This window comes from Ranitomeya variabilis, chromosome 1 (assembly GCF_051348905.1).
Source record: "Ranitomeya variabilis isolate aRanVar5 chromosome 1, aRanVar5.hap1, whole genome shotgun sequence".
Lineage (NCBI taxonomy): Eukaryota > Metazoa > Chordata > Amphibia > Anura > Dendrobatidae > Ranitomeya > Ranitomeya variabilis.
The window spans coordinates 615,644,425-615,659,107 of NC_135232.1; the positions used below are offsets into that span (position 1 = coordinate 615,644,425).

Sequence of the window (14,683 nt, forward strand, 5' to 3'; positions counted from 1 at the left end):
AGGATGTAGGGCCCCGAATATCCCGGGAAGGTCTGCTAAATTTAATGGTGACTGCCTGCATGTTGCCCAAAGTTCTTACTCTCTTCTTTTTTTCAGCCTCTGGCCTTGGACTATACTTATCACATCTTCTACCTAATCTTAAATAGGAAGTGTTCACCTTTTTATAACCTAATCCCCTCCCATTGGCTGGACTGGTCTCAACCACTTAACTGTTCTTAAACTACTTCCTGAATCTATTGTGCCCAAAGCTCAACAGTCCCATTTTATTTCTATATCTACAGCTTTATCCTATTCCCATACCTATGTCCTAATTTCTTACCCTAATTAATACTTTCGATATAATTCATACATTAACACCTTATGAGTTCCACAACATTAATATTTAAAACATTTTATAAAATTGTTCACATTACACCACTCATAACCAACATAAATTCATTCACATTAGTGCCCGTGATATTCTATGAACTTGAAATGCATTGTTAATACACAGAAGCGCAGCAGTTCTCCTAGAGAGGAAAAAAAGAGCATGATTGTCCCTGATATTGTCTTACATATTCAGATATGTATATCTGACACTGAAACGCTGCGGTATTTTAGAGATAAAACATACTTTAAAAGCCGCGATTTGGGCAGCATGAATCTCTCGCTAGGTTCCTTTTGAACAGTAATAAACCGATGGCACATAAATGAAACACGGATTGCATTAATTTACTGTATTTTTATTTTCGAATACGATCTGTGTAATAAACCAGACATGTCTCAGGTTTTTCTTTTGCGGACACCTGGTCGGCAAAAAAACATTGACGGGTGGACATGCCTATAGACTGTAATGGGTACGTGTCCCATCCGGGAGAAACGGATGTGTGAATGCGGCATAAGGCCAGGTGAACACTGCTAAATTACAGGGTCTGTGTACGGACGGCGATATCCAGACTGGCCTCAAAACTCCATAGGTTCAGTAGACATGCGGCTGATCTGTAAATCACCATCTATATACGGATTGTGGATGGGTGAAACCAGCCTAAGGGTATATTCATAAATCATTTTAAAAAAAATTGTGGAATTAAAACATAGGAAAGTCTAAAATCGTCCTGTGTAAACATACACTTATGGAATATAATGCAACTGCATCAGTAGCGTAGCAACGGGGGAAGGGGGGGGGGCAAGGGGTGCGGGCACCATGGGCCTGGTGCTCAGAGGGGGCAGCGCGCCGATACAGTTACCTTCTGCAGCTTTCATGTTTCAAGAGCACGTTAAGAAATGTAAGGTGTGCTGTGATTGGTTGCTACCTCTGTTGTTCTCAGCTGTTTCTATGGGGCACAAAATCCATAATAAATCTATAATTCCTACCCAAATTAACCCATATTAGCCATGAAACCTATGACCCACTGAAGGTATCATGTGCCATATGCAGCCAGATACATCTGTGTGTTATACAGTCTGCTGCTGATTTTATATACCGTATCTGCCAGTGGTTACTATAGAAACAGCCGAGAAACTGTGTCAAGTGGATTTTTTACCGTAATGTAATTATAGGCTTAAGTAGAGATGGTGACTCCTCTCCTCCGATATTATCCCTTTATAAATATTCAAAATATGGAATATTTGATGATTTCGCAGCGCTGAGAGCCAGGGAGATGCAATATTTGACTTATCTGAGGCTGCCATACAAAGCGTTTCAGTCGCGGATGTAATGATAATAGGGCCATTACACCCGGTCAGCGGCGATTAACTCTTTCACTGTGCAGAAAATTACTGACTCGCTTAACATAAAGGCTTTGAACGCCCCCCATTGTAGGGGATGAGGGGGTTAAGTGGAGGCCGAACGCTTCTATTCCTGTCGGGAGTTGTGAATTTGCAGAGTCTCATTCATGCCAATGACATCAGCCGCCTCCCCATGGCAACTAAAGGCTGTAGTAAAAAATTCCCAGGCAACATTTGAGTCAGAAGGTGCCAAAAAAGAACAGGTTGGATACGGAGTCATTAAAGGGAAGACTGGGATTGTACAGCGAGGGGCGCACCTTTGGAAAGACGGACATATTGCACGAGCTTATGTGATATTTTTTTCGGGACAACGCCGAGGATTTGTCCCTTATCGGGGACTGCATCTGCTTTGTTCCTCCACGGAGAGAAGGTGTTGACCTTCGCTTCTCGGTGACAGTCTACAGAGAAGTAACTCAGCAGGTGTTCTGGCTCAGAATGAGGAATCATCTCCAGTTTTCACTCCTGCGCTCTGTTTGGAGAACATTTCCTTGTGTTATTATGGGAATGGCGATTCTACATCCACTATAGTGGATCCAGGACTTCATAGGTCGCAGCCTCCCGGGACACAGGTATCGTGCATCCCGATAACACTTTTTCGTAAATTTTGCAGCATGATTTCATTGAATTAGTAAAGGCTGATATACCTGAAACACAAAGCATGGTCTAAAAAGAGAAGGACTGGTATAAATATAATCATTGTTACAGGAAGACGGGGCTTATTGTATGCATTGCCATAGCACTTGTGTGGCCGGAGGCCAATCTTCCGTGATTAGAGATGAGCCGATCTGCAGAGATTTGAAATCATGAAAAATTCAATTTTCAGCAAAGTTGTTCTCTGCAAATTGATTGCCCCCCATTGTGTCCTGGGGTCTCTCATAATTGAACATTATAAACACAGGATGTACAGGATATAAAAAAAAGCCATATACTTACCTTGCCTGTTTCACCGCCCGGTCCTCAGCTCCTCTTCTTTTCCCCGTTCCCAGTCGCATGTATTCTCTTCGGCCTCTTCAAACCAGACCACAGCTTGCAGCTCCACTAGGCCTCAGATGCAAGCCGCATGGTTATTTGGGTGACGTGTGTCTTAATGTTGTGAAGTCAGAAGCATGGAGTGAAGAAGGCCGAAGAGAACGCGCAAGATAGGGGTAGGAGATGAGAAGAGGTGACAAGTATTGGGCTATGGAGACAGCAGGACAGGTGAGCAGAGTGGTGAGTATTATTTATTAATTTTTTTGAACAGGTTACAGCTGTCCGCCATTTTGCTGAATTTGCACAGAATGAATTGCCAAAAATCTGTGATCTAGAGAAGGCAGATTTTAGTAAAATTCAAGAAGAATTAAATTTTACTACAGTAAGTTAGCTCATCCCTAGTTCCAGCTCTTAGACAGGTTTCACTGTATTTTGTGTCTTGGGGCATCTCTCTGTGCTCAGTAGGTACATTTAGGAAAATGATAATTTTCTCTGCCTAAAGATCTAAATGGCATTCATTTTACAGACATATTATACTGTTATAGTAAATTATATGTATATATACAGTATATAAAGTAAAAATTGCAGCTTCCCAGGGTGGAGGGGGAGGAATAAGGTTACTAAAAATAATGGTGCAAAAACAATTCCAGTAACCATATTTTTCTCATACAATTTTTTAAAAATAAAAATCTCTGCAATCTTAAGAAGCAGTTGCATTACATTTTCTGTGGCTAGTAATGGGTACAAAAATGGGACAGTGAAAACAAAAAAAGAAAATAATTGTCATGATCCAGTCTGGGTTTTGAGTCCTATCTCCCCTTTTCCTGGGCTGATCATGTCAAGGATTAACTTTGCTCTGCCTCATTCTCGGTTCAGGTTTGCTATTTAGCTCTGCTGTATCCTGCAGGCCGTGTCAGTTATAGTTTCTGCCTACGACATGTGTAGCTGACTCTGTGTTCCCTGGTTCGTCCTGCTGCTTTTGCTGACTGAAGCCGTGTCTGTTTATTCCCCTCTTCCCGTCCCGTTTCTGTGTTCCCCTCTCGTGTTTGGATTCTCTGGTAACTGACTTGGACTCTGACCTGCTGTTTCGTTTCTTGTTTTAGGCATATCTGCTCCTGACCGGTATTGACCCCTTTGGTTTGTTTCTGACTCTGTTCTTGGTTATTCCTTTTGTATTGCGCTACAGCCTAATAACGACCCTGCTTGTTTTACTCTTCCGCTGCCACCTGGTGGTGGCCTCGCTGCTGCGCTGCAGGTCTGCTCCTGCTGTGTGCAGTACTCCCTCCACTCTATTGCCATCTAGTGGAGCTGCTTCTACCTGCATAGCAGCAGCGTGACAATAATGTGGCCTGGACAAGTGCATCGCAAAAATCTCCATTTGTTTATGGATGCTTTTTGTTTATGTGCATATTTTATATATGCTGGAGTGCATGTGTGCAATATGTATATGCATGCATAATTTGTAAATGAATGTGCATATTTTCTATATATGTGTCTAATGTAAACATGCATATGTATACGTAGGTGGGGCTTTGTGGTGTATGTGTTGGGGGCGAGGTACTGCACAGGGGTCCTTTGCTGTTATTGTCCACCCCTCGTCATGTGTATATATACAGTAGATATATATACACTGTATTCATTGGCGTGTATTCATTGTGGCAGCGTATGCCATGAAAATTGGCAGTCATGGCATACAAACGACTGTCAGACACTTCCTTCTGTATATTAGTTTCCCAGTATGCTTGTCATGCTATTTTGAGGAGTATACCTACATGCATTGAGCCATTTCATGTGAGGAACCTTATTGATCCAGGACCCCTGTGACATGTACAGTACTGGTCAAAAGTTTGGACACATCTGTTTATGCAATGCTTTTTATTTTTCTTATTCAAATCTGCACATTATAGTTTCAGACTGAAGGTAGCAAAACCACGATGAAGAACATATGGAACTAAGGAGTAAAGAAACAATTGTGAAACAAACCAGAACATGTGTTAGCCTCCAAGTTCCTCAAAGTAAACCTTTTGTCCTCTGGTGACCACTTTATAGACCCCTTACCATTCTCTCAAGCAGCTTCATCAGGTCATCACCTGAAATGGCATTGAACAGTCTTCAAGATGAACCCTTTTGTCCTCTGGTGACCACTTTATAGACCCCTTACCATTCTCTCAAGCAGCTTCATCAGGTCATCACCTGAAATGGCATTGAACAGTCTTCAAGAGGTCTCATGGGTGATGAGCACTTATTTGCTGCTTTCCCTTTACTCATTCCAAACCATCTCAGTTGGTTTGAAGTTGGGAAATTGTGTAGGACATGCCATCTGATGCAGAGCTCCATTCTTTTTCACCTTAGTAACGTAGCCCAGGGGTGTCAAACTGCATTCCTCAAGGGCTGCAAACAGGTCATGTTTTCAGGATTTCCTTGTATTGCACAGGTGATCATTTAATCACCTGCACAGAATGATTCCAGCACCTTGTGCAATGAGAAGGAAATCTTTAAAACACGCATGGTTTGAGGCCCTCGAGGAATGCAATTTGACACCCCTGACGTAGCCTCTGCATTGTCTGGAGATGTGATTGGAGCAATTGTCCTGATGCATCACAAATTATGGTTCCTCTAAGCGAAAAGCAGACAGTAACTGTGCTTTGAATATGCAACAAATCACCAATATCACCAGCAAAGCCTCCCACACCATCACACCTCCATGCTTCATGGTGGGCACAATGCATGTGGAAACGAACCGCTCACCTTTTCTGCAACTCACAAAGATATGCCAGTTGGTACAAAAAAATCTAAATTTTTTACACAGAGCCCAGTACAGATTTTCACTTATCTAATGTACAGTTCTTGTGTTTCTTGGCCAAAAAAGTTTTTTTTTCTTGTTTGCGGTCCTTGGTAGAGGCTTCTTTGCAGAAATTCTACCATAAAGGCTTGATTCTTTCTGTCTCATCTGAACTGTTGATGTTGAGATGTGTTTGCTACTTGATGTCTGTGGCACTGACAATTTGTGATTTCTGACACTGGCAACGCTGATGCACTTATCCTCTGCAGGAGAGGAAATTCATGGTCTTACTTTCCTGGGGAGGTTACCAACAGAGCAAATTTCATGCTAGTGATTGATGGTTTTCATGACTTCACTTGAGGATACCTTTAAGGCCATAGCAATTTTATGGATTGACAGATCTTCATGTCTTGAAATAATGATACTGTCACTCCTCTTTACTTAGCTGAGTGGTTCTTGCCATATTCTGGCTTACAACAGTTGTGGAATAGGGCTCAGCCCTGGAACTGTGTACCAAACACTGTCTCTACAACTGTCCCTGGAGCAAATTCTGAAGACCGGTGATTCCAAAAATGAACTCTTAACAAGGCATGCCTGTAAATCGGAAGCCATCCCAGGTGACGAGCTGCACGAGAGAATGCCAAGTTGGATGTAAAGCTGTCATCAGCGTCAAACAGAAGAGGATACTTTGGGGAATCTATGGTTAAGGCTGTGTGCACACAGTGCGTTTTTACGACGTTTTTTTCCAAGCAAAAATGGCCTCAAAATGCTATGGAATCCTTATGCAAGCTAATTCAATGACAATCCTGAAGTGTTGTGCACATGATCAGTAAATTTCCTTTGAGTATTTGCAATGCATTTTTTCCTGCAGCATGTCAATTCTTTGTGCGTTTCTGCTGTATTTTTCACCCATTGACTTCAATTGAGTCAGTCAAATCCGCAGCAAAAACGCAGGTATAAAAATGTTCGTGGATTTGCTGAGTTTTTGTTTGCGTTTTTACCAGCTTCCTATGGTGTTTCTCATGCTGTCATCTGTATGACAGTGTGGGAAACACCGGCGCGGAGGTTTTTATCGGCAGTAACGCTACCGCTGGTAAGACCGTCGGTCAGAACGCTGCGGGGTAATGCTGTCAGATGTCAGTGTGACCCCGCAGCTGGGACCTGCGGTAATGCTATCGCCGATAAGGCTGTCAGATGTCAGTGTCACCCTGCAGCTGTGACTGTGACCCACGGTAACGCTACCGCCGGTAAGACTGTTGGTCAGAGTGCTGCAGGGTCATGCTGTCAGATGTCAGCGTGACCCCGCAGCTGTAACTGTGACCCACAGCTGTGACCTGTGGTAAAAAGCTTACCGCAGGTCAGCAGACGTGGGCTGATGAGACGTGGGCTGATGACAGTGACAGCAGGTGCCGCTGTTGGGAGACATAATCTTATCAGCCGGCGTCTGTGCCCACAGCCTAGCACCAAATCCCTGATTCCCTCGTCTCCTAGAAAAAATGTAAAATGATAAACCACCATAAAAGTCGTATGGTTGTTCCTTCTCACCAATCGCCTCAGATGACCTATTACTTGCATAGATATTACTCTTTTATATATATAGTTGTGCTCAAAAGTTTACATACCCCGGCAGAATTTTTGCTTTCTTGGCCTTTTTTCAGAGAATATGAATGATAACACCAAAACTCGTTCTCCACTGTACTTAGAAGTAGGAAAAAAATCTTGTCTAAGTCACATATGTTACAGAATTCAAGTATCTCTCAGTTCACTTAAGCGCAGAAATTTCCCAATATCTCCAAATCAATCTAGATCCCCTCCTGAATTCCTCAGAGCAAAAATTGAAACAATGTGGACACTTCCTCTTTCCCTTGTTGGCTACATAAGTATCTTTTTTTTTTTTAAACTGTTTATTAAATGCATAGTAGTACATACAGGCAATGATATCCAACAAATACCATGAATTTAACACTTAACCCCCCCCCCAAAAAAAAAAAAGAAGGAAAAAACACCCCCTTCTTCCCATCCCCACCGTGTGCGAACTAAACTCTCACATAACGTCAATGACTATGGTACTGGAACCCGGTTATGAAGTGTCTCAAGTAAGTACCATGAGGTGTGTTCAAATTGTTTCCTCAATATATCTTTTGTGTTCTCTGGTAATGAGGGAATGAACGACGTCCATATTTCGAAGAGTTTCCCGGTCATTTTTTCTTTGTTTGTCAGTGTGTCCAGCCAATGCATTTTAAACAAATAAAAATTATGGATTGAATAAGTGTTAGTGGTGGCGGCACTGGGTTTATCCAATGATGGAGGATACTCTTCCTCGTAGCCGAGGCCCAAATAATTAGTGATGATCTAATATGTCTCGATATATTTTGATGACTATCTGCCAGGATGTGGAAAACCGCCCATTGTGGTGTTAACGGAAAAGTAATGCATTATGTATTTTGGAAATATGAATGAATGTTTTTCCATAATTTCTGGATATGCATGCATCCCCACAAGTGATGGAGTATATCAGTATTAGCTGAACCACATTTGAAGCATGAATAGGTAGTCCCAGGAGACATCTTTGATTGTATGTAAGGGATTATACACTCACCGGCCACTTTATTAGGTACACCATGCTAGTAACGGGTTGGACCCCCTTTTGCCTTCAGAACTGCCTCAATTCTTCGTGGCATAGATTCAACAAGGTGCTGGAAGCATTCCTCAGAGATTTTGGTCCATATTGACATGATGGCATCACACAGTTGCCGCAGATTTGTCGGCTGCACATCCCAAAGATGCTCCATACAAGGCAGGATGGATCCATGCTTTCATGTTGTTTACGCCAAATTCTGACCCTACCATCCGAATGTCGCAGCAGAAATCGAGACTCATCAGACCAAGCAACGTTTTTCCAATCTTCTACTGTCCAATTTCGATGAGCTTGTACAAATTGTAGCCTCAGTTTCCTGTTCTTAGCTGAAAGGAGTGGTACCCGGTGTGGTCTTCTGCTGCTGTAGCCCATCTGCCTCAAAGTTCGACGCACTGTGCGTTCAGAGATGCTCTTAGGCCTACCTTGGTTGTAACGGGTGGCGATTTGAGTCACTGTTGCCTTTCTATCAGCTCGAACCAGTCTGCCCATTCTCCTCTGACCTCTGGCATCAACAAGGCATTTCCGCCCACAGAACTGCCGCTCACTGGATTTTTTTTCTTTTTCGGACCATTCTCTGTAAACCCTAGAGATGGTTGTGCGTGAAAATCCCAGTAGATCAGCAGTTTCTGAAATACTCAGACCAGCCCTTCTGGAACCAACAACCATGCCACGTTCAAAGGCACTCAAATCACCTTTCTTCCCCATACTGATGCTCGGTTTGAACTGCAGGAGATTGTCTTGACCATGTCTACATGCCTAAATGCACTGAGTTGCCGCCATGTGATTGGCTGATTAGAAATTAAGTGTTAACAAGAAGTTGGACAGGTGTACCTAATAAAGTGGCCGGTGAGTGTATATGCCCTGTAGAATATCAGCAAATCCATGTCAGTGTCGCTATTATAAGGGATTGTGTTGTTTTGAGTCAGTGTGGCTTTGTAACAACTCTGCTGGCATCACGGCATGGCCTCACATCTCTCACACTATCTTACCCACTGCTCCAGGCCATGATGTGGTTTCTGTTTTATGCCAGCTCCATGTTCTGTGTCTCTGCTCTCTGCATGCTTCATGGCTTTGTGTATAGGGGAGCGGCGCCTGAACTCTCTGGTTCTTATAGCTATCAGGTGCAACTGTCTAATCTGTTCCTGACCAATTACCAAGAGGCCTCCAGTATTTAGTGCAGCTCCACCCAGTGGTCTGGGCCTGTGCAATGTGTTAGCTCAGTTAGTGTTTAGCTTCTGAGTTTGCCAGGCCTTGCTGTGAGTTACTCCCTCTCTGGAGGCTTTTCTCTGTATTTTTGCCTTGGTCATGTTGTCTGCCCTCCAGGAGGCAGAATATCCTGGTCCCTGTGTCTTTGTCCTTGTGTCTTGTTCCATTGCCTTGTCTGTACTTAGTCTTATCTCTGTCTCCTTGTCTGTGGCTTCCTTCCCTGCTGTGTCTTTCCTTGTGTTCTCAGTCTGCTTACACTCTGCACTCTTGCAGCTCTGCCTGCTCTGTACCTTTGTGGCTTTTACCTCTGATCCGCACTCCTGCGGTTCTACTCCGTTCTTCTCTGCTCCGCTCCCGTTGCTGTAAGAATCTCTTTCTGCAGCTCCTCTCCGCATTCCTTGCGGTTCTGCTCCATTCATCTCTGCTCCGCTCCCGTTGCTGTAAGAATCTCTTTCTGCAGCTCCTCTCCGCATTCCTTGCGGTTCTGCTCCATTCATCTCTGCTCCGCTCCCGTTGCTGTAAGAATCTTTCTGCAGCTCCTCTCCGCATTCCTTGCGGTTCTGCTCCGTTCATCTCTGCTCCGCTCCCGTTGCTGTAAGAATCTCTTGCTGCAACTCTTCTCCACATTCCTTGTGGTTCTGCTCTGCTTTGCTTTTATTGCTGCGCTATCTCTTGCTGCTCTACCTTTCCTATCCGCAGCCTTGCGGTTCTCTTCCTGTGTGAACAGGTCTCAACCTGTTCCTTCATTCTCCCTTCCTTCTGGTTTATTTTCATACCTACACCACCTGTGTGTACAGGTCCCTACCTGTTCCTCCTAACTACATATCCGTACCTGCACCTCTAGTGTGAACAGGTCCCTACCTGTTCCTTCTTACACCACATCAACCAGTCCTGTGTTCCTGCCGATCCCGTGTTCCTGCCGATCCCGTGTTCCTGCCGATCCCGTGTTCCTGCCGATCCCGTGTTCCTGCCGATCCCGTGTTCCTGCCGATCCCCCGCACCAATCCTGGTATCCCTGTCTCCCAAGTGGGATCAGCAGCCACAGCCAGACACCGCCCTGGAGTAGCACCTGGCAGCTGCCTGCTGCACAAGCCTGACCTCACCATCAGAGGCTCCAGTGAAAACCCAGGCAGCTGTCATAGTCACGCCCCTTCCAGGGTAGTCTGGTTTGTGGCACAGTGGGGCCACAAACCCCCCGAGCTCACGCCTACCAGTCAGGGCGTGAGCGTGACAGGCTTTTAGAAAGTCTTCCATTTCAAACCCTGGTATATCCTCTCTCCACTTGCCTGGACCCTTCAATTTCCCTTCTGAAGAAGTATCTTTAAAATATTATTTTCTGCCTAAATGTTTATGCTTGTTTCACAAATGTCCTACATACAATGTACAGAAATATCAAAGACTGACTGTCACTTCCTAACAGAAAACTGGTGTGGATAGGTACATACTAAGAGTAGCCATCTCCATACATAACTAACAAATCTGTAATGGCAGAGTATGCAAATATAAAATATATGAAATTTGAATTGCTCTAGAAAATAGGAAAAAACTAAGATACTTAGCACATACTATAAATTGGCCAATTCATGTATGCCGCGGTAGTAGCCACGGTAAGGCGATCTTCATTGCAGATAGTCCATGAGAGGAGTCACATTAGGTTCCCAGCAATGAAGATCGCCTGGCCACGGCTGCTGGGCATACATGAATCGGCCAATTTATGTGCCAAGTATCTTAGTTTTTTCCTATTTTCTAGAGCAGTAATGCAATTCCAATTTCATATATTTCATGTTTGCATGCTATAGCGACACAGAATGTAACTTTATTTGTTAGTTATTGTGAAGATCTGAGGTTGTCGGTTGTAAAATAATCACCTAGGCAGGCTAACAATGCAACGATTTTGTATTCCTTAGATCCATGGGCCTACAGCAATTCTGGGTAGATGGTTACAATGCAATGTCCCCAGTCCCCAAGATCCCATCCTGGGGCTGATAGCTCCACTGTCCTGTGCCAGGCGATACCCACTGTTTCTCAACTTTTGGTGGGCCCAGAGCTTTTGTATCTCCCACAAGTATAGCCTACAGTCACAATCCAGGCTCCATTCCACAGCCGTAGCACATGTCTCCTGCTGGCAACAACAGTCCTTAAAATAGTTCCTCACATCCAGATGACAGATATTGCGACTGTAGCATGTGTATCAAGCTCCAGCCGGCAACCGATTTCTAATTTCCATAGGCCATGAATACAGGGGCACCAGGACCTTGTAAGGAGGTAGCGGGGACCCTCGTCTGCTCTCTCTCTCCCGTGTGCTGGGCCCGTGCCCCTTATATGGTACCTAAACAGTGTACCTGTTTATTAATGCATTAATGCTATATTCATGTGATGTACTGTCTTTGTGATGTCTTTATGCTTTATCATTGTAATGTATGTGCTGTGATGTTCCTTGTGTTTTGCTTAGTTATTAACGTGTACTGTAGTGTGCTGTGTTTGCCATGCACATGTTGGAGGCAGGGAGAGAGGGGTTAACCCAGGAGGCTGGGCTAGCAGCTTCCAAGCAGAGAGGAAGTCCCTGTCTGCAGCTCAGTGCCCAGGCAGGCTTGCCTGTGGCCGGGTGTGCTCCCCTGCTTGGAGCTGGCCATACCCCTGGAGGGGAACAGAGCTGGCAGAAGACTGTCGGGCAGCGGGCACAGGGACTGCGTGTGTGCCCCAAAAGAGATTTGCAGCTCCTGGGATCTGCCTGGGAGTTACCCATGAGACTTGCAGCTCCTGGAATTTGTCTGGAGCTACTGCCTCTGCAGCTGCAGCTGTTGCTGGAGATAGGGATAGCTCAGGAATTGTACTTTCCTTTCTTCATCACCTTTATTAAATACAAGTTACCACTGTTTGGCCCTACAACGTGTGACGCGTAGTGCATTCGTTCCAGCATGGAGAGGAGCCAGATGTCTGAGGTAACCCACTGTAACCCGGGGCTGGGACTAGAACTGTCATTTCATGTGCAAGGGGCCGGGGTGCTCACTGACTGTGACCTAGTGGACTCGGCTATGACTACCACCCCGTGCCACCTTGTTACAACCTCACCAATATATCCTTGCCCCTTGGCATCACTGCATCAACTTCCTCACTAAACATGTGGCTTAATGTTCTCCCTCAATGGGATCAGCCCCCTGAATGAGGAAAAGTGTTCGCACGCTCCCCCCAAAGCTACAGTCATGGCCAAAAGTATTGACACCCCTGCAATTCTGGTAGTACAAGAGATGTGGTGCACTCCGCATGGGAAAAAAAAAAAAAAAAGGTGCAGGCTGAACACAAAGTCACAATGTCTATAGAAAAAACAGCCGCACACTCAAGACTTGCAGGTTTTTACGTGAAAGTTGTATTTTTTATTTTTAGTACAGGCATCACCAAATGCTTATTAGTGTTCAGAGAAAATGACGGATACTTTAAGTTACGGTTAACGTTTCGACCAAGGCTGGTCTTTGTCAAAACCACACTTTTAATGGAGGGTAGAAAAGGTACAGAGGCAGTCCGGAGTGGGCGGAGTCTGCAAGGGTCCTGTAGCACTGAGTCCGTCTCCTTGGTGATGAATCTGCAATTCTGTCAGATAATACTCAGTTTCTTCCTGAAAATGATTGCAATCATAAATTCTTTGGTATTATTATCTTCATTTAATTTGTCTTAAATGAAAAAACACAAAAGAGAATGAAGCAAAAAGCAAAACATTGATCATTTCACACAAAACTCCAAAAATGGGCCAGACAAAAGTATTGGCACCCTCAGCCTAATACTTGGTTGCACAACCTTTAGCCAAAATAACTACGACCAACCACTACCGGTAACCATCAATGAGTTTCTTACAATGCTCTGCTGGAATTTTAGACCATTCTTCTTTGGCAAACTCCTCCAGGTCCCTGATATTTGAAGGGTGCCTTCTCCAAACTGCCAATTTTAGATCTCTCCACAGGTGTTCTATGGGATTCAGGTCTGGACTCATTGCTGGCCACCTTAGAAGTCTCCAGTGCTTTCTCTCAAACCATTTTCTAGTGCTTTTTGAAGTGTGTTTTGGGTCATTATCCTGATGGAAGTGCAGCGCCCCCACTGCCGCAGGGCCGAGGGGTACCCGGTACCGGGCCTCTGAGTCTCTGCTCTGGGATTGTCACGGTGGCTAGGCCCGGTCCGTGACCCTGCTGAGGGGCACCCAAATAATAGGGTGTGGATGGTGGTGGTAGTGCGGTGCAGTAAATAACGAGGACACCAGGTTGCAGTCTCTTTACCTCTTTACTGAAGGCTTCAGGGTCCTCAATCCGGAATACGGTTAACCGGGCTGCGCAAGCCTGGCCGGTCCGATGGCACATCCAGAGCTCCCTTTGCAGGTGGAAATCTGTGCCTACCTTCTAGCGCTTGTGTGTTGTAGTCCTTCCCTGCTAAGCACCACGGGATAGTCCTCACAACTGTTGTGTCTGTTTCTCGTGTTCCCTCACAACTCGATTCTGATGTTCTTCCACGTCCCCCAGATCTTATGGATAGGACGCACCCGTATGACGGGGAGGCTCGGAGCTCTTCCGGGACTCTAGCGTCGCCCCACTCCTGTTGTTACCCCCCTGTGTCTTCCTAGGTCAATTGGGTGAGACAGCCCACCTATAACTGACTGTCCTGCCGTAGGTTTGAAGTTTGGCCTGGAGCTCTATACTTCCTCGGCCTTCCGGCCACCGGTTATGCGCCTCAATAGGATGTTGCCTCGTCTTACAGCACGACTCCTACTGGTATTCTCCTTGTTGCGTTGATCTCGTTTCTCACTCAGCACAATATACCTCGCTTCTTGTCCTTTCTTGGGGTACCGCCGCTATATCGTGCAGGCGCGGTCCCGTAACGTTCTCTCTGGTTGCTAGGCCTCTGTCAGGATCCCACCCCTGACAGGGACCCCTCCGAATCTTCCCCTACAACACCCTCTGCCACAAGGTGTTGCCTGGTTCCAACCCAGTCAGCTTTCTCCTCTAACTTCCTGCCTAACCCCCAGTTTTACCAGATTGTGAGGAGTGGCCTAATAAATAGAACCCTTAGCTCCCCCTGGAGGCCAGACTGTGAAATGTATTGGTGTCTGTGATACCTGGTCAGATGAACTCCTTCAGTGCCATCAGACGTACCATAGCCCCCCTTAGCGGCGGAGCAACAGTACTGCAACGACCAGGACTCTGGGGTGCCGGAGAAGACCCATGACCTCTGAGGGAGACCCAGCTTTCTCACACTGGGCCCTACATTATGCTGCAAAATTTGTTGGTAGTCTTCAGATTTCATTATGCCATGCACACGGTCAAGCAGTCCAGTGCCAG

General features: G+C 45.3%; 1 protein-coding gene across 1 annotated transcript in view; it reads left to right on the forward strand.

The window, feature by feature from the left end:
• Window positions 1-1,618: 1,618 nt before the first annotated feature.
• Window positions 1,619-14,683, forward strand: part of PAK6 (p21 (RAC1) activated kinase 6) — a 98,110-nt gene continuing 85,045 nt past the window's right edge. Inside the window, exon 1 of the mRNA XM_077260652.1 lies at window positions 1,619-2,336. The gene's annotated coding sequence lies outside the window, so the exon portion shown is untranslated. The remainder of the gene's footprint in view (window positions 2,337-14,683) is intronic.